The sequence below is a fragment of the Peromyscus californicus genome, unplaced genomic scaffold, assembly GCF_007827085.1.
Source record: "Peromyscus californicus insignis strain IS unplaced genomic scaffold, ASM782708v3 Scaffold_20__1_contigs__length_68692818, whole genome shotgun sequence".
Lineage (NCBI taxonomy): Eukaryota > Metazoa > Chordata > Mammalia > Rodentia > Cricetidae > Peromyscus > Peromyscus californicus.
The window spans coordinates 41,706,653-41,726,394 of NW_026294503.1; the positions used below are offsets into that span (position 1 = coordinate 41,706,653).

The window sequence follows — 19,742 nt, forward strand, 5'->3', positions numbered from 1 at the left end:
GAAACCACACACATGGCAGGGAGCATGGTAACTCATTTTCTGTGGAACCATGATAATGTCTCCAGTCTCCATCTGCCCCTCCTAGAGAGCTATACACCCTACCCTGCTTTGGCCCATAGAAGCTGAGGCACCAGTTCAAGATGAAGCTTGACCAAACTCAGTGAGCTCTTGCTACCCTTTTGCCATTTAAAAAAAAAAAAAAAATGTCCCAAATAAGCAGTTGGCCTAGTCTGGAAACAAGGTTATAAGCAAACGAAATGTGAGCAAGAAATAAGCTCTTCAAGATGCCCTTCAACTCCTGATCCTCCTGCCTCCACTACCCATCCTCACACTGGGCCCCAGTGCTGGAATACAGGTATGTGCCACCACACACAGCTTTCCCTTTATTCTTTACACAAACTTTAAGCTCTAAAAACCATCTATACCCTATTTTTGTGTCTTTGCTTCCAAACTTGAAGCACCTATCTATAATACTATGCTATCCTTCCTTTCCCAGATTCAGCTCTCTAAGGAAAAATGAGCCTTCCCTCATGACTGCAGTCTCTGCAATCACTTGCCCTCTAAATTTCTAGAGCAGACCAGTTCTGTACATATGCGAGTAGCCTATCATAACTACTCAATTCTGCCAAAGCAATCAAAGCAATCAAAAATGAACACGAATGGCTGAGTATCGATAAAACTTTATTGCCAAAAGAGACCAGGGAAGTGGGGGAAGACAGGAAGTATCTACTTATAGACTATAACTTCTTACCCCTAGTCTAGAGAACTACTTTGGCCTTTCCTTCTTTCTGTTAAGTTTTTGTTGTTGGTTTTGGTTTTTTTGGATTGGACTTTTATTCATTTGTTTTGAGATTTTACTTATTTTTATTTTATGTATTTAGATATTTCTCTGCATATATATCTTTGCATCATATAGTGCAGTGCTGGAAGAATCCAGAAAAGGGCATCAGATCCTCTGGAACTGGAGTCACAGATGATTCTGAGCATCCATGTGGGTGTTAGGAACCAAATCCAGGTCCTCTAGAAGAGCAACCAATACTCTTAACCACTGAGTCATCTCTCCAGCCCTGTTTTGGTTTTCTTTGAGATGGTGTCTCACTATGTATCCCTGTCTGGCCTGGAACTCACAGGATCTGCCTGTCTCTGCCTCCCAAGTGCTGGGATTAAAAGTATGTAGCACCCACCACTCCTAGCTTGCTGTTTTTCTTTAAATCACACCTGTATGTATGTATGTATGTATATGTGTATGTATGTATGTGTACGTGTGTGGGGGTACACGCATGTGGAGGACAGAGGTCAACTTTTGGGAATCAGTTCTCTCTTTCCACTATGTATATGTTGAACTCAGGTCATCAGGCTTAGCAGCAAGAGCCTTGCTCAGCCATCTCACCAGACCTGTTTTGAAGGTTGTTGTTGTTGTTTTTAATGTGTCTGGTGTTTTGCCTACACGTATGTCTATGCACCATGCACATCCACAAAGGGCATCAGATCCCTGGAACCAGAATTACAAACAGTTGTAAACTAACAGTCAAGTGCTGGGAATTGAACCCAGATCCTCCAGAAGAACAAAACCTTAACCACTGAGCCATCTATGCAGCCCCTGAAGTTTTTAAACATTTAATTTTTCTATTATATTTTTATTTATAAAAAGAGGAGAAGGCATGGTGACAGACGCCTTTAACCTCAGCACTACTCAGCAGCAGAGGCGGATGAGCTCTGTGAGTTTCAGTCCAGCTTGTGCTACAGTAAGGACCTGTCCGGTTCTGTGGCTTTTGTTTTTTCCCTGAGACGGGGTCTCTCTATGTAGACTAGGTTGGCCTCAAATTCACAGAGATCTACTGTCTCTGCCTCCAGAGTACTGGGATTAAAGATGTGTGCCACCATGATTGGCTAAGAACCTGTCATTAAAAAAATACAAACACACTGCCAGGCAGTGGTGGCGCACACCTTTAATCCCAGCACTCGGGAGGCAGGCAGATTTCTGTGAGTTTGAGGCCAGACCGGTCTACAGAGCGAGATCCAGGAAAGGCACAAAGCTACACAGAGAAACCCTGTCTCGAAAAACCCCAAAACAAAACAAAACAAACAAACAAACAAAAAACAGCCAGCGGCAGTGGTGGCGCATGCCTTTAATCCCAGCACTCAGGAGGCAGAGGCAGGCAGATCTCTGAGTTCAAGGCCAGATTGGTCTACAGAGTGAGTTCCAGGACAGCCAGTGAGTGCTACACAGAGAAACATCTCGAAACACATACATACATGCGCGCGCGCGCGCGCGCGCACGCACACACACACACACACACACACACACACACACACACACACACACACAGGCATGCATGCACATACAAACGCACGCACACATACAACTTATTTTATATATTCATGTGGAAGTTAGAAGACATCTTCTGGGGTCAGTTCTCTCCTCCCACTATGAGAGTCCTGGGAATTGAACTAAGGTCATCAGGCTTGGTAGCAGGCACTTTTACCCTGAGCCATCTCTCCAGTCTTAAAACTTTTATGTATTTTATTATTATTATTACTTTGTCTATGTGGGGGGGGAAGGGGGGTTGGAGGAGGTGTGCACCCTGGCATAAGTGTAGAAATCAGAGGACAACTTTCTGGAGCCGAGTCTCTCCTACCTTTAAGCGGGTTCCAAGGATTGAGCTCTGGTCATAAGCATTGCTTCATCCAGCCAAGTGCCTTTATACCTGCTGGTCTGCTTTTCTTTCTTTTTAAATTACACTTATGTGTTTACTCTGTGTATGGACATATGTACATCCCACAGCAGCATGTGGATATGAGGACAACTCTGCAGGGTCACTTCTCACCTTCTACCAGGTGGGACCCAGGGACAAACTCAGGAGGTCATCAGGTTTGGAGAGCCATCTCTCTTTCATGCTCTCTCTCTCCCTCCTCCCTCTTTTTTTTTTTTTTTTTTTTTTGGTTTTTCAAGACAAGGTTTCTCTGTGTAGTCCTGGCTGTCCTGGAACTCACTCTGCAGATCAGGCTCGCCCTCAAACTCAGATCCGCCTGCCTCTGCTGGGATTAAAGCGTGTGCCACCACATCTGGTTTTATGGAGTGTTAGGGAATCAAACCTGAGGCTTTGTTTATACTAGGCCAATACTCCACAACTGAGCTACATCCTCAACCCATGTCTGGCCTGTCTCCTTCCCAAGCTCCATGTTTGTGGCACTAAAATGCACATACAAGTAATTGCACATAGATTAATTGTTCAATTTAAAAGGTAATGAACAAGAAATGCTTGGGGAATACTTGTATGGAATATTGGAAAATATTTCTAATGCTATTATGATTTTGCCACCAAAAACTTAAACATAAAAAAAAGGTGTACCAAATACTGAATCAAAACACATACATACATACATACACACACACACACACACACACACACACACACACACACACACACACATGCACGCACAGTGGAACAAAACAGATGATGCCAGGATCTTCTCAGCACACACACTGTAAAAAGATTAAACAGAGAAGAGCAGTTACACCTCACCGTAACTCACAACAGATGCCAATGAAGTTCACTTATGTCAGGGGCACACTTCAGAGATGGACAGCACATAGCTAACCTGCTAGAGTTCAAGAAGACACACCCTGTAAACGTCAGCCACTGGGCTCCAGTTCATTACTGTAGAAGCAGACCTGGGCAGTGCTACAAGCCAGGTGAGGAGAAACTTCCAGCAGGATGGCACTGGCTGCCCAAGGACCAAGTCCAGGTCAGACTCTGTCCCAGGGCACAGGGAAGACCTGGGACATAAAGTTGGGAGCAACTCAAAGGGCCAAGAAGAGAAGGAACAAGGAGGCACAGGAACCTCAGAGAGATTAATACCTAAGGGTAAAGTTGGTTTTTTGTTTGGTTGGTTGATTGGTTGGTTTTGTTTTTTCCTTTGGTTTTTTGAGACAGGATTTTTTCTGTGTAACAGTCCTGGCTGTCCTGGAACTCATTTTGTAGACCAAGCTGGTCTCTGCCTCTCAAGTGCTAGGATTAAAGGCGTGTGCCACCACCTGGCAAGGGTAAAGATTTTATCTGGAGAGGCAAGAAAGATAATGGAAAAAGGGTCTCATGAGCAGGTAGCCAACACTGTCTGCATGCACATGGCTGCATATCTAGTCTATGTCAATGAGCAAAGCCTTGTGGCATCCTTATGGGGTCCCAAAAAAGTTAACTGTGAGGACTGTGCATGATCCAGCAGAGGGGTCTTGTTGGTAAAACTAGGTATTTCAGCATAGGCACACAATTCAAGGATTTTTTTCCCCCTCAATGGCATCAAGGAGTCAAGACACCTGAGGAGAGGCTGCACCAACTAGACTGTGATATTGTGCAAGGACCTGTGAGTCTTTGTTATGAGTAACTGCTAATCCATGACCTTTGCCCCAGCACACATATGGCAGAGGCCAGAACGAAATGGGACTACCTTTTTCTTTTGTTTAAAGACATGGGCTCATATAACTCAAGTGGTTCATATAACTCAGGTTGGCCTCAATTCTCCTACTTTCATCTCCAAGTGCTAGACACCCTATCCCAAAAAACAAACATCCTCACCTTCAGTGACACAAATCTCAAGCCTTTACTTAATTTTTCTATCAGAGTATAAATGAAATTTTGTCACTTTCAAGAATAAATCTGAGCTGGGCATGGTGGCACACACCTTTAATCCCAGCACTCGGGAGGCAGAGGCAGAGGCAGGTGGATCTCTGAGTTCAAGGCCAGCCTGGTCTACAGATCGAGTTCTAGGACAGCCAGGGCGACAGAAACACACACACACACACACACACACACACACACACACACACACACACACACAGTAAAGCTGAGATAAAGAGGGGAAAGTGATCAGATTCAAGGCAAACCATATCCTTGGAAAACGTGGAAATTTCCCTCACTTTGTTTTAAAGCCTGTCTTAACCTTCTTCCAATAATTTACCAAGGCAAGTTACTGTGCAAGTAACGCCAAGCTCTCACTTTGTTATTTACATCTCCAGTGTCAAAGTGCATTTTAACAAAATGGCCTTTCTTAATTCAAGGGTAACTCAGTGAAGTCTAACAGTGGCTCTGGAGGCCTGACTCACATTAGCCAGGAACTGCATACATCTTTTTTTCTGGCAACACCGTCTCACCTATCCCAGTCAGTACTGTGGTATTCTATGGTAGTTCATGAGATGCTTGCTTGCTTTCCAAAAATAACTTTAAAAATTAAAAAAAAAAACCTCTACACAATTTATGTAAGTATTGGTTGTTTTACCTTTATAAAGATTTGCTTCCAGCCAGCTAGATGGCTCAGTGAGTAAAGGCACTCTGATCTCATTCAGTCCCTGGAATCCATATGGTAGGTGGTGAGAAACAACTCCTGAAAGTTACCCTCTGACCTCTACATGCCTGTGCTGGCACATACACACAATGCAAATAATTTAAACACACACAAACACACAAAATAATTAAGATGTTTTAAGTCAAGTATGGCAGTGCATGCCAGACAAGATCATGAGTTTGAAACCTGCCTGAGCTACATAGCAAAACCCAGTCTAAATCAAAACTTAAAAAAAAAAAAAATTGTTTCAGTTTATGCACTCTGTAGCACCTAATCCAATCCACAGCTAACCCTGACGGCCTGCAACTTAGTAGCAAGAACAATTCCTGACAAACACTCAAACTTAAAGGCGTGAAATTTTTACAAGTCTTAAGTCACAGAGTCCTCACAACAGCATTCTGAGACCAGTACTATTAGTGTACCCATTTTATAGCCAAGAAACCAAAGGCAAAGAGGACCTTACCTAATACCACAAAGCCAGTAAAGGAGGAGTCATGACTCAAGGGCGGTCAGTCTGGCTCCAGAACCAGCACTCATTTTCACTCTGCTCCAGCCTCTGGCAAGGCAGCTGATTAGACCACAAGCTGGAAGGAGCCACCTATCCATTCCCTCCTAGGCACTCGGAATCCCTTAAAGACTGGCTCTCCCAACTATCCAGTCACACCTCTCCTCCTTCTAATTCCCATCCCCCTCGTTCGTTGTAAAAGGGGGAGCCATGGACAAAACCACCTGCTGTTTACAGACTGCGCCCAGGACGCGGTGCTCAATTGCCCTCCCTAGCTCCCAAAGACAAACGTCCGTATTGTCTGCGCCACGGGAGGAACTGAAGCCTCGCAACTGTACGTTTTTCTGCAGAGGTCACTGGAGGCCTGGCCAACCCGAACAACACTGAAGGGGGAGGGGGCCCAGCCGCATTTTTGCGGCTGAAGGTTGCGTAGCGCCCACAGCAGCTGCGGCGAGCAGCAGCATGGAACACACCCACAGCTGCCGCGCCCGAAGCGGGCAGCACGTTTTAAAATAAAGACAGCCGAGCCGGGACGCAGAGCCTGCCGGCTCGCAGCCCCCACCCACCCCACGCCTGCTAACAGCAGGCGCCCAGGGAGTTCCAAGACTGAAAGGCCGGGTAAAGGACCACCCGAGCCTGCCGCAGAGGCCCAGCGGCGAAGCCAGGGCGCACCATGCGCAGCAAGCAAGCCATGACCCGACCTAGAGACGCCCACCGAGACTCCCGGGGCTTCGCGGACAAAGCCTGGCCCGCAAGATCCTCGCCCGGCAAGCACCATCGCTCACCACCCCGACTACAGAGAACAAACGGACGGAGTCTAGCGCGTAGGAAGGGCACATGCACACCGGCTCTGGGCCTGGACACATACGCTCGCACACCTGTCCTCGGGCTGACTGCACACACCTGTCTGCAGGCCAGACACCCTCCCCTCTCACACCCACCTTCAGGTCCATCACAAACCCAAACCACCTCAAGCCAAGAGCTCTCACACAACTATCTTGGGCAGGGACACACACGCACTCACACCCATCCAAAGGCCGGGCACGCGTGCAGACCACGGCACTCTCACACCCACCCTCCGGTCCGTTCTCTCACGCAAACGCGCCTTCACACTTCCTGGCCCTCGGCCGCGGCACCCTCGCGTGGACGCTCCCTGACCGGGTCACCTGGGGCCCCGATTCCTAGCACGACTGGGCTGGGGGGGGGGGGGGCCTCCGCCCGGGCCAGGCCGTGGGGCCGCAGCGAGGCCTCTCCGCCATCTTCCCGGCCCGCGCCGCCCACCTCCCGCGCTCTCACCAGCCGGCCCTGCGCCCGGCGCGCCGCCACAGCCCCTCATCACCGACCGCACGCTGTGCCCCAGCTCCCAGCGGCTCCCGGCCGCCGTTGCCGCCGCAGTCAGCGCTCCAAGTCCTGGGTCTCCGCCGCTGGTCCAGTGCGCGGCGGCCGCGCGTCCCCCGTCACCAAGCGCAACCCCCCGCCTCCGACTCCGCCCCCGCGAGGACGCTGCCGCCGCCAGGGGGCGCCCGCCGCCCGCGGGGCTGCAGTGCGCCTGCGCCACCGCGCGGCCCCCTCGGGAGCCTCAGCCAGCCTCGCCTCTGTCGGAGGCCCCGCCCCCGGGGCCGCACTCGCCAGCGGTTTGGCTCTCACCTGTGCCCGCCCACTTCGGGCGCTCTGGGTCACCTCAGGTGTGCCCTGATGTGGGTGTGGCGCGATTTTACTAGTGCTAACCCCTGCTGGTGTTTCTGCGCCGGAGGTTTACCTCTTCCTTGACTCTGGAAAGGTAGCCATTGTCTAAAATAGCCTGCGTGCTCCTTGCTTCTAACTTCCCTTTTTGATCTTCCTCCTTTTCTCGTCCTTAACTGTTCTCGCGGTGACCTCAGGCGCAGCCTTAGGCGTGCTTGCTCTCCTTTCTAGTTTCTTGTTTCCTGTGTGTTGTGCATCGTCTGTGCGCGCGCGCGCGCGCGCGCACGTGCCACTCGTGTCCCTGTGGAAGTCAGAGGACGGCGCCTTCCACCGTGGGTTCCAGGAACGGAACTCACATCCTCGGGCTTGCGCAGTGAGCACTTACCCACTGAGCCACCCCCTTACCCTCTTACATTTTTGTATTACTTATTTATTTTTATTTGAGACGTAATTTTTCTATAGCCCAGGCTGACCTTCAACTTGCTATGTAGCCGAGGATGACTTTGACATTTTTACCCTCCCGTCTTTATCTCCCCAGTGCGGGGGTTACAGGCATGTGCCACCCTATCAGGTTTATGCTGTGATAGAGGTGGAGCCCAGCGTTTTGTGCATACTAGGAAAGCTCTCTACCAACCCGGCTACATCCTCAGCTGACTTTTGGGTTCTTTTGTGTTTGTTTCTTTCAGATGAGATATTGCTATGTGTGCCCAGGCTGGCCTCAAACTTAAGATCTGCCTGCCATTTACAGATTACAGGTGTGTGTGTGTGTGTGTGTGTGTGTGTGTTTGTGTCTCACCCTGCCAGGCTTTACTATCTTCTTTTTAAAAACGTGTTACTGGGTCCTGGAGAGATGGCTCAGCAGTTAAAAGTGCATATTGCTCCTCCAGAGTTCAGTTTCCTGCACCCATGTCAGGTAGCTCAAAACCCCCTATAACTCAGCTCCAGAGGATCCATGCCTCCAGCCTTTGCATTCATGTATACAGACACAAGTAATTTCTTAATGATAAAAATAAACCTCAAAATATTTTACTTCCTTATTTCGTGTATGTGTCTGGCTGCATGTATGAAGGACTCCATGTGGATGTCAGCAGACAACTTACAGGAGTTGGTTCTCTCCTACTATTTGGGTCCTGAGGGTGGAACTGAGGTCAGCAGGCTAGTGGCAAACACCTTTACACACTGAGCCGTTCTCCCCAGCTCATGTCTTCATTTCTGTGAGTTGTACTTAAGTTCCATTTGCAGCCAGATAAAATGGCCCAAAGCTCTTCCAGGGCCGCACAGCATTCCAGCTGTGTCCAGCAGACCCTGTCCTCTCTCTTTCCACACACAGCACTGTTGCAAGCCCATGCCCTGTGGCTCTCCATTGTGTTCACACTGAACCTCCTTGCTGAGTCATCTCATACTGCACACTTACACACGGACAAGGGCTTCTGTTCCCTCAGCAATGCTGTTGAAAAGAAACATTCTACATGTTGCACAAAGAAACACACAAAAAGAGCAAAAGCAAGTTGGCAAGGCAATTTATTTTTGCCAAAAAATAAATTAACCTGGTCAGCAATACACTAAAGGCAGGAAGTTCACTTCATTCTTATCCTGGGGGAGGTGGTGACTGTGTCTTTTTCCTACTGCCTGGGGTCACCTCATAATCTTTCCTGCTTGGCTAACTTTTAAATGAATCAGCCCAAAGGAAATGAAGGAAGAGGGTAAGGTGTTGGCTGGTGCAGATCATCAAGTTTGGGAATTGGAGGAGGGTGGGGGCTTTGTGTAAGGAAAGATTTTACTAGGTAGGGGAGAGTAAAAGGTTTGGATTTCTTTACATGAAAGTATTAGAGGGTGAGGGAGATTCTGGCCCTTGGTGAGCATTAGTTACCTTTGATAGGAAAAAAAAATTATTTTGATCATTCACCCACCTGAAGTAAGGTGACCTGGATGAAGCTAGACCATCTCCTCCCTGCTGCTGAGGAAATATCACCAACATGGATGAGTGGATTCCTCTTGAGTGTTTTTTGTTTTGTTTTAATAGTTTTGAAATGTGTATTATTTTTACTTCATGTGATGAGTGCTTTCATGAATGTGTGCCACATTCATGCAGTGCCTATGGAGGCCAGAAGAGGGCATCAGATTCCCTGGGATTGGAGTTACAGACCTTTGTCAGCTGCCCTATGGGTGCTGGGAACTGAACCAACATCCTCTGAAAAAGCAGTAAGTGCTCTTAACTGCTGAGCTATCTCTCCAACACCCCCGCCCCCATCAATATTTCCCTTTGAGCCTTTGATCACAAACATAAGATGAACACTGCACACTCCCATGAAGCCTTGTGTTTTTCTTTAGGAGGCTGTTTCCCACTTTCAAAAATGGCAGCTTCATAACTTCTCAAAACCCTTTATTTAGGCCTTCTATTGGAGATCAAAAGTCTCCTATTACCAACTATAGGGCCTGCCCACATCTATCCCTGGCCTCCCACTTTCCCTATGGAGTGTCTGCAGGCTATTCTGTTTTTTTGAAGATTGGGCTAGAGATCTGGACTCATTTCAGTCCCTTGAAGTATTACCATGTCCATTTCTATTGAACAATTTCCAAGAGCATCCAGAGACATTCTAGCATTATTCTTTTTGTTTATTTTCACTGTATTTTATATGCATGGGTGTTTGCCTGCATATGTCTGTGCACTATATTTGTGACTGGTGCCTGTGGAGGCCAGAAAAGGGTGTGAGATCCCCCAAGGTATGGAGTTACAAACAGTTGTGAGCCACTGTGCAGGTACTGGGAATCTGACGTGGGTCTTCTGCAAGAGTAACCAGTGCTCTTTAACAGCTAACTCTGTAGCTCCTCCAGCATGATTCCTTATAAAGACAAAACGCCTCCTTTAACTCCACCCTCTGCTTCCTACTACACTTATTCCCTTGGTTAATGTGTGTCCTGGAAAAACCTGCCTACACCTCAGTATCATCTCGTTTTGATTTGTTTAGTCTCTCCTTTTTCACTAATTCCATGGATATTTTCATGTTTAGGTTACTTGTTGAATACCGTGCATTCTTCTGTTATCACCACTTTGTTTTCCTGTGAGGAATACTCAACACCTTGCCATTGCATTGCCTTTGTTGATGGCAGTTCTGATGCTTAAATTGTCGAAGTGAGTAGGATTAGGTCTTAAGGCCATTGCCACCTACCAACAGCAACCTGTGGATTTCATCATGTTTATCATAGTTTTTATTCACGTTTCTGGATCTAGCAAGAATTGTTCATTTTAGGGTCTCCCCCCCTCCCACCTCGCCCCAGAGTCTGAGTTCAATTCCCAGCAACCACATAGTGGCTCACAACCATCTGGTAGTGAGATCTGGTGCCATCTTCTGGCCTGCAGGAATATATTCAGGCAGAACACTGTATACATAATAAAGTAATGAATCTTAAAAATGAAAAAAAATGCTGTTAAGAAATCAGCAGGATCTCCATGACACAGGACACCAACAGGATATCCAAGAGGTGCTCCAGTGAGAGCCCATTATCAGTGGTGAAGCAGAAGCCAGAGGCCTCGAGCCAGACCAATGACTCATGGAAAGGAACACTTGCAAGTAAAGATGAACGGACTAAAGGGTAAATGGTGTGACTCAATGGGCCACACTACAGCTTCCATGACAAGAGACAAGTCTTTTTTGTTGTTTTTCTTTGGTTTCCTTCTTGGATTTGGGTTTTGGTTTTTCTTTTAAATTTGGTTTTGTTTTGGGGGTGGATTGCAAGGACAGAGGGTGGATTCGAGGGACCAGGGAGATAAGTGGGATCAGAATGCATGATGTGAAAATCCACAAAGTATCAATAAAAGTTAAGAGAGAGAGAGAAAAAGAAAGAAAGAAAGAAAGAAAGAAAGAAAGAAAGAGAAATGCCCCATTGATGGGCGTGGTGGCACATCCCTTTAATCCCAGCACTTGGGAGATAGAGACAGGTGGACGAGGTCAGCCTGGTCTACGTGGTAAATTCTAGGCCAACCAGAACTGCCTAACATGATCCTGGCAGAAAGAAAGAAAGAAAGAAAGAAAGAAAGAAAGAAAGAAAGAAGAAGGAAGGAAGGAAGGAAGGAAGGAAGGAAGGAAGGAAGGAAGGAAGAAAGAAAGAAAGAAAGAAAGAAAGAAAGAAAGAAAGAAAGAAAGAAGGAAAGGAAAAGAGAACTAAAGAGGAGAAGACGTGCCCCCTAGGGCATTAGTGAGGCATACTTTGGGAATTTCTGTGATGGTGTTTCCTCAGAAGATTAAGGAGGGAAAACTAGCCCTGGAAATGGATGGTACCATGCCATGACCTGGAGTCCGTGACTTAATAAAAAGTGAGAAAGGAAAAACGCTAGATGAGTTCCAGCATATCCTGTGCTCTGCTTCCTGACCATAGAAATGTAAACAAGAAGCCTTCCGCTCCCTCCACAACTGCAAGCTGCCCCGGCCCTGCCTTCCCTCTGTTCTTTCAAACTGTGAGCAGAACGAGTCCTCTCTCCCTTGAGTTGCTTCTTAGACATTCAGTCACAGCGACAAGAAAACCAACACAGAAGCACCCAGTGTAGCAGTCTAGGGTCTAGGGCTCCCAGGAGTTGACCCTGTCTGTTGTCCACACATGGCACCACAGAATGTCAGCAGTTGAGCTGAGGGCACCAGTAATCATGTGACACAGTTGAGGAGAGTGCCACACGTGTCTTCTGGTGAGAGGACTTCTTGTGGCAGGGGCATTGTATGACCACCTTTTGGATTTCACCATCGATAGGAATATAAGTAAGGCCCCAGACCCTGGAGGGGGGTTTCCTTAGAAGAAGGCATAGATCCATGTGTTCGTTAGTTTATTTCATCGCCGTTACAAAATAGCTGATAGAAAGCTCCACGGTGGTGCACACTTATAATCCCAGCACTGAGGAGACAGAGGCAGGAGGAATCACAAGTTCGAGTCTAGTCTGGGGTATATTGTAAGTTCAAGACCATAACAAGGCTGCATCTCAAATACACAGAAACAAAAACTGACATAAACACCTACCAACTACTGAGGATTTATAAATACACAAAAAGCATAGCAAAACAAAACCGAGACCAAACTTTTTGAATAAGAACAGTCAAAGAGGGTGGAGAGATGGAACATCAGGTAAGAGCACTGGCTGCTCTTTCAGAGAACCTAAGTTTGGTTCCCAGTACCCATATGGTAGCTCACAAACCATCCATAATTCCAGTTCCAGAGGGTCTGGCGCCCTCTTCAGGCCCCTATAAGTACTGTACACACATGAACACATACATGCAGGTAAAACACCCATACATATAAAACTAAGCAAATCTAAAAATATATACTGAGTCACAATATTAACTTTAGTGGACCATTTTTACTTAAACTTTTTAAATACAGTATATTTTGACCATGTTTTCCCTTCCCCCAAGTCCTCCCAGATCCTCCCTTCCAAAAAAAAAAAAAAAGAAAATCAAAACAAAAAAAGAATAAGACAAAAAACTCCCCCACACACAACCCCCCAAAAAATCCTCACACACACAAAATCCACACATACAAAATCCACACACAGACAAAATCTACATATACACAAAACACACACACACACAAAAAAATCTACACATACAAAATCCATACACACACACACACACACACACACACACACACACACACACAAATCATGGCATCCCTTTTGTGTTGGCTAACTACTGGGCATGGGGCCTGCCCTAGAGTGTTGATATAGCCAGTAACACTCTGTTGGAGAAAACTGATTTTCCCCTTTCTAGCAAGTAGCAAATGCAAATATCCTCTTGGTTAGGAGGGAGACTTTGCATGCACTTCCTCTTTTCTGTGCTGGGATTTTTGTCTCATCGGAACCTATATAGACCTTGTGCATGCTGTAACAGCTCTGAGTTCGTATGTGTACCCGTCTGGTTGTGTCTGGAAGATGCTGTTTCCTTGGAGTTGTCCACTATATCTTCCACATAGACCCCTGAGCCCTGAGGGTGGGATTTGATGAAGACATCCCATTTAGGACTGAGTATTCCAAAGTCTCTCACTCTCTGTATATTGTTCTGTTGTGGGTCTCTGTGTTAATCACCATCTACTGCAAAAAAAAAGCTACAGGGTTTCTCTGCACAACAGCCCTGGCTATCCTGGAACTCATTCTGTAGACCAGGCTGGCCTCGAACTCACAGAGCTCCACCTGTCTCTGCCTCCTGTGTGCTGGGATTAAAGGCATGCCCCACCATGCCTAGCTAAAATAAATAAATCTTTAAAAAAAATAAAACAACAAATTTTGGAGAGGACGTGGAGAAAACCAACATTCACTGTTGGTGGGATGTAAACTAATGCAGCACTATGAAAATTAGTCTGGAGGTTTCTCAAAAAACTAAAGCGAGAACTACCCCATGGCCCTACCATACCAGCACTGGGCATACATCCATAGGACCGGATTTCCTACTATAGAGCTATTTGCATATCCATATTTGTTGCTGCTTTATACACAATAGAAAGAAAATGGATTCTGCCTGGAGTGTTCATTGTCTGATGAATGGATACTGAAAATGAATGAAATGTACAAGAACATAGATGAAACTGGTGTCTTAGTCACTGTTCTGTTGCTGTAGAGACACCATGGCCAAGGCAACTCTTATAAAAGAAAGCACTTAACTGGGGCTCACTTACCATGATCATCATGGCAGAGAGAATAGTGACAGGCATGTGAGCGTGGTGCTGGAGAAGTAACTGAGAGCTACATCCTAATTCTCAAGCAGAGAGAGAGACTGGGCCTGGCGTGGGCTTTTAAAAACTCAGAGTCCACCACCAGTGACACAAATCCTCCAACAAGGCCACACCTCCTAATTCTTATTATCCTTTCAAATACAGCCACTCCCTGGTGACAAAGCATTCAAATAGATGAGCCTATGGGGCCATTTTTATTCAAACCACCACAACTGGGAACTACATATTAAGTGAGGTAACCCAGACTCAGAAAGACAAACACCAAATGTTCTCTTGCATATGCAGATCTTAGCTTCTGGTTTTTATATATGCACATCTATGTGGGAGTGAATGCATATGGATGCCAGGGAACTGGAGAAGGACTCATGAGACAGGAAAAAGAGGCTGCCAAGGAGAGAAGTAAGGAGGGCAATAAAACATATGATGGGAAAGGGAAATACTCAGGGTGGAAGAGTAGGTGGAATGGGGGCCTGGGAGATGCAGGAGATGAGAGCCTAGGGGAGGGACTGTCAACCAACACCTAGTAGGTGCAAAAGTGCCATCAAGAAACCTGCTGCTGGGCTGGAGAGATGGCTTAGAGGTTAAGAGCACCGACTGCTCTTCCAGAGGTCCTGAGTTCAATTCCCAGCACCCACATGGTGGCTCACAACCATCTGTAATGAGATCTGGCGCCCTGTTCTGTATACATAATAAATAAATAAATCTTTAAAAAAAAAAGAAACCTGCTGCTGCCACGCAGTGGTAGTGCATGACTTTAATCCTAGCACCCGGGAGGCAGAGCCAGGCGGATCTCTGTGAGTTCGAGGCCAGCCTGGTCTACAGAGTGAGTTCCAGGACAGCCAGGGCTACACATAGAGAAACCCTGTCCCAAAAAACAAAAAACAAAAAACAAAAACAAAAACAAAAAAAAACAAAGAGAGAGAGAGAAAAACCTGCTACTTTGTAAGCCAAAAACTAATTTTAAAAGGTTGGGTATGGTAGCTCAGGCCTATAATCTTATCACTTGGGAAGCAGAGGAAGATGAATCTCTGTGAATCCAAGGCCAGCCTGGTTCACATAATGAGTTTCAGGCCAGCTAGCCCTACATAATGCGGCCCTGTTTCAAACAAGCAAAGGAATGCAGCCTGCAGAGATGGCTCACCAGTTAAGACAACTGGCTGTTCTGCAGAAGCCTTGAGTTCCCTTCCCAGTAACCACTGGGGTAGCTCATACTCGGCTATAGCTCCAGCTCTGGGGAATCTGACAGCTTCTGTGGCCTTTCCCAGCATCTACACACACACACACACACACACACACACACACACACACACACACACACACCCTGTAAATCTTTTTTAAAAATAAATCTGAAGCATGGCATGGTAATACTGGCCTTTGATACCAGCACTCAGGAGGCAGAGGCAGGCAGATTCCTGTGAGTTAGAGGCCAGCCTGGTTTATAGTTTCAGGATAGCCAGGCTACATAGACAGACCCTGTCTCAAAAATCCAAAAAGAAAAGAAAAAGGAATGTAAAGAAAAAAAGCAAAACCTTTATAGCTCAGTGGTGGGGAGAATATGTCAAGCCAGGAATTTTCAAGCACTCGGTGGAAACAGAAATGGATTAAGAAGCCTGAAAACATGGGTTGACAGCAGACAGCAGAGATAAGCATGCATTCATCCTTGGAGCCTGGAAATCCTTCCAGGATGTGTGATCTAGTAAACTTCACACAGGTCCTCACAGACCATAAGAAGCTAACCATCACAGCCCCACTTTTGGGAGCAGAGACTGTGGGCATCCTGCTGTTCTTCATTAGGGGACAGGTGATCAAAATGCTGAAACCTGGAGTAAATATGCAGTAATTAGAGATGAAAGACAAGCTGTGCAAAGAAGAAATCCTAAATTGAAGAGCTCCATTAAAATTGGAATGAGCCGGGCGGTGGTGGCGCACGCCTTTAATCCCAGCACTCGGGAGGCAGAGCCAGGCGGATCTCTGTGAGTTCGAGGCCAGCCTGGGCTACCAAGTGAGTTCCAGGAAAGGCGCAAAGCTACACAGGGAAACCCTGTCTCAAAAAAAAAAAAAAAAAAAAACAAATAAATAAATAAAATAAAATTGGAATGAAATGATGCTTATTCGTACACTATAGACTGTAGTGTTCTGAGTGGCCCAGGTGTCAAAGGCTTACTCTGCAGGGTGAGGCTAGTGGAATATGGCAGAGACATTAGCAGGTAGGGCCTAGTGGGAGGTCTTCATAACACTGGGGTTGAGCCTTGGGTGGGGAGTTGTAGAATCCTTTCTTTTTCTCTCTTGCTGCCCAGCCATGAGGTGAGCAACTTTACTCCACCACATGCTCCCACCCCACTGCAGGTCCAAAAGCAATGGTACCAACTTACCGTTGACCGAGACTTTAAAGATCGTGATCCAGAATCTGACATGGAGGGGCTGGAGACACGGATCAATGATGTGGAGGGCAGACGATTCTACCAGAGGACCTGAGTTCAACTCCCAGCACTCAGATCAGGTGGCTCACAACTGCATGTAACTCCCTCCAGTCCCAGATGATTCAACGCCTCTAGCCTTTGGGAGCAGCTGCACTCATGTGCACATACCCAAATACCCACAGACAGACAGACAGACATACCCAAATACCCACAGACAGACAGACAGACAGACAGACAGACAGACAGACACACACACACACACACACACACACACACACACACATACACGCATGCGCACCTGACTAAAAATAAATAAAGGTGAGGCAGTAGAGGGAAGGTCAACAGAAATGAAATGAAAACCGAACTTGCTACCAAAGAAATAGGGTCATTGCTATGAGAAACCTACATGGTTCTTAGACCACCTGAACTATTTTAGGAGTAGGATGTGGAAAAGTTTGGAATGTTGAGCTAAGAACGCTGTTGAATAATGTGTACTGTTCTAGTGGGAGCTTGGAAGACAGTGATGCAGGCAGTGGAAGCGTGGCTCATGAATTTCAGAGGGAACAAGGACTCTGTCGGGAACTGGGGTAGGGGCCGTTCATATGATATTTTGACCAACAATGTGGCTTCGCCAGGCCGTGGTGGTACACCCCTTTAATGCCAACGCTCGGTAGGCAGAGGCAGGTGTATCTCTGTGTGTTCAAGGCCAGCCTGGTCTACAGAGCGAGTTTCAGGTTAGCCAAGCCTGTTTTATAGAGAAACCCTACCTGGGGGGTGGGGGTGGGGGAGAATGTGGCTTCATTCTGCACATGTCCTGAGAATTTGAGTGAAGCTGAATTGAGGAATGGTTGACTGGAATATTGGGTAAAGGAAATTTAAGAACAGGAGAGCATTCAGGCTGGTGCTGAGAAAGCAGTCGGAATTGATAGAGATCATCACCATCACAGGGGATGCTTTCCCACTATACCAGGACAATAGTGAAGCATTTCTTCAGGTTCAGTCCCCAGAAGCTGCTACAGCTGTGGTCCAAGGGAGCTGGACGACATCTTGAGCTGGCAGCTGAACCCTGCACGATTGTAAGCAGCACCCAAGTGGTACTGGTTTTGAAGGCAAAGATGCCAAGATTTCTGGGATCAAGGAGAGCAAAGAATGCCAGGCGTAGTGTGGCTGGAGTTCCTCCACAGTGATGTTGTGAAGTGAAGCCTCAGTTGCAGTGAAAACCCCGGAATGTTAGCGATGCCAGGACTGCAGGATGCCCACTAAGGGCGGCAGCACCAGCTGTGGAGTGGAGCTGGCCTAAGCCTTTAAGAGAAGCCGTGTGTCCTGCAGGTCTAAGGATGGAGAGGTGGGCTACCCAAGTCCTTTGTAATGTAATGTACCATTAGGGTACATTCCAAACCCTAGATGCCAGACAGTGAACGACAGATTTTGGACTTTGCCCTGCTAGACTTTGGTTTGGCGTTAAGTGTGGTCATTGATTTGTTAGTCACAGTCTTTCATTTTGCAAAGGGAACGTTCATTCTGCTACCATATGTTGGAAGTGTACACTTGTTTGTTTGTTTTTACATGAGCTCACATCTAAGAGACTTTGGACTTCTAAAGTGTTGGATTTTTTTTTTAAGTTTCTCGAGACAGGGTCTCTCTATGTAACTGCCATGGCTGTCCTGGAACTCACTTTGTAGGCCAGGCTGGCCTTGAACTCATGGAGATACACCTGCCTCTGCACCCAAAAGCTGCGATTAAAGGCTTTCGCCACCACCACCAGGTAAGTGTTGGAATTTTTAAAGACTGGGGATACATAAAGTTGGACTGGGTTTTACATTATGAGGTAAACATGAGACTTTGGGCACAAGGGGTAGAAGGTTATGATTTAAAAGTGATCCTCGGCTGGGTGGCGGTGGTGCACGCCTTTAATCCCAGCACTTGGGAGGCAGAGCCAGGCGGATCTCTGTGAGTTTGAGGCCAGCCTGGTCTACAGAGTGAGATCCAGGACAGGCACCAAAACTACAAAGAGAAACCCTGTCTCGAAAAACAAACAAACAAAAAAGTGATCCTCCTGTGTCAAGTTGACAAGGGGTGGAGTTGTGATGGCTGGTTTTAATTGTCAACCTGACACAGTCTAGAATCACATCCAAGGACAATCTGGAGAGGAACTGCCTAATCAAATTGGCCTGTGGGGCATTTTCTTGATTACATCAGTTAATATGTGAAGCTAACCCACTGGGGGAGACACCACTCGTTGGGTTTGAGTCTGGCACTGTCTAAGAGTGGGAAAAGTGAGCTAAGTACTAGAAGTGTGTGTGTACTTGTTCCTCTCTGCCCTTGACTGTGGTGTGATGTGGTCACTGCATGAAGTTCCTGCTGGCTGGACTTCCCTGCTACGATGGACTGAAACCTTTATAGGCTAAAATAAACCCTCTGTCCTGTAAGTTGCTTTTATGGCAGGGTATTTTTATCACAGTCACAGAAATGACACAGAGGCCACCATACAAGAGAGACTATGGCCATTGACCACGGTCACCGGATGCTGATGACTCCACACACTTGGAATACAGCATGCAGATAAATCAAGTTGGAACTAAACTAGAAACCTGTGCCACGTTGGCCAGGGTCAGTAGCATCAGAAGGTGTTATCCAAGCTGCTGAGGAGAAAAGGCATCAACAGTCCTGCTCTGTTGTTGATCCTACGTGCTACCCTATCATTCTGTCAAGCCAGATACTCCTCCCGTGAAACAGCATGGTTGCTTTGCTTTCTGATTGGATTGGAGGTGACTCTATGGAATGAAATACATACCTAGTACTGTAAACCGGGACAGTAACCCATGACTGTGGAAGGGTTAGGGGAGGACCCGGCTACTCTGATATGAAACTAAATGGATATGCAGCCAAACTGCCTTCTAAATATTTATATTTATACTCCTAGACTAGTGCTATTACCTGCCTTGGCCAGAGAGGCTTCTTTTTGCAATGAATGATGGTTAATACAAAGATTCATAATGGGTTAAAATGTTGAGAATAAATACCTATTGAGCCAGGCATGGTAGCACATTCCCAGCACTAAGAAGGCAGAGGCAGGCAGA

At 46.7% G+C, this 19,742-nt stretch overlaps 1 protein-coding gene across 6 annotated transcripts in view; it reads right to left on the reverse strand.

Annotated features, from left to right (window-relative positions):
- Window positions 1–19,742, reverse strand: part of Arhgap39 (Rho GTPase activating protein 39) — a 153,828-nt gene that overhangs the window by 100,075 nt on the left and 34,011 nt on the right. Inside the window, exon 1 of one of the 6 annotated variants that reach the window (XM_052748164.1) lies at window positions 7,496–7,774. The exons of 1 other annotated variant lie outside the window; for it this stretch is intronic. The gene's annotated coding sequence lies outside the window, so the exon portion shown is untranslated. Of the gene's footprint in view, window positions 1–5,806; window positions 5,998–6,923; window positions 7,030–7,144; window positions 7,323–7,495; window positions 7,775–19,742 lie in introns of those variants that run through there. 4 more of the 6 variants (XM_052748161.1, XM_052748167.1, XM_052748162.1 and 1 more) reach the window with 4 other exon arrangements.